Here is a 1,173-nt window from a genome sequence, read left to right on the forward strand (position 1 = left end):
GATCAGATCTTACTGTCTCAGGATTTCTATCGCTGTGAAGAGACACAATGACCATGGCAACTCTTATAAACAAAAACATTTAATTGGAACTAGCTTACAGTTTCAGAGGGTTAGTCCATTATTATCATGGTGGGTGGCATGCAGGCAGCATGGTGCTGGAAGAGGAGCTGAGAGTAGCAAAGGAGACCTCAAAGCCCACCCTCACAGTGACACACTTCCTCCAACAAGGACACACCCACTCCAGCAAAGCCATATCCCCTAGTAGTGTCACTCCCTATTGGGGGCATTTTCTTTCAAACCACCACACTGCCCTCAATTGATATTATTATCGGCCCCTCTGTAGAGCAGTTAAGAGTGCAGTCACACGTCTGGTCCTGCTTTGACAACTAACATGATCGTCTTATGGGTGAGCATTCCAGAGTGGGCAAGAGGGCATTTTGTATTTATCAGCTCATGTCTGACCATCATTCATACAGAACTGGGAATTTTTGTCAACTTTCATACACAACCAGAAACTAAACAATCTGTTTAAAATTTTTACTGCATAGGCAAATAATCTGAGCTATAAACCAAGGCAAACTTGCAAGCTACAGGGTGCAGCCATGATGGGCAGGTAAGTGACCCTCAAGCTAGTCGCAAATGACTAGAACTTGGTGTTTCAGATCTTGGTGTACAGTAATGCACAGCCCAGCTATCATAGTTTCTGCCAGTAACCTTCACTAACTATGCAGAATGCTTGGTCCCAAACACTTATTCAAAACTGTCCCAGGCTGTCACATCTTCTCCCAGGCCTTTTTCCAGGGGTTACACTTAGCATCACCACACAACTCCAGGAAGGATCAAACTAGCATGGCAGGGGGTGGGTAATGAAGACACCAACAGAACACCCCATATTTCTGCATCCACGTAAGTTATATCTCTTGTCTTGTTTCTTCACATAGACGGATCTACATCCGTGCATTCCCCAGAAACAGTGACATTCTACAGAATGTAGACACCTGTAACACAGTAACATGAGTAACCCTACCTGGCTTGTAGAACCCAAACAGTCAGGTGAAGTGAGAGAATGCTTGCTTCGGAGCCTTTCACCAGTTTCCATCCCATTATCATCTTTCTTTTCCCTGTAGCTAATCAGAGAGTCCTGCCTAAGGCGCAGGGTCTGCTCAGTCCCCA

This window comes from Alexandromys fortis, unplaced genomic scaffold, assembly GCF_014885135.2.
Source record: "Alexandromys fortis isolate MF-2015 unplaced genomic scaffold, M_Fortis_MF-2015_v1.1 scaffold_73, whole genome shotgun sequence".
Lineage (NCBI taxonomy): Eukaryota > Metazoa > Chordata > Mammalia > Rodentia > Cricetidae > Alexandromys > Alexandromys fortis.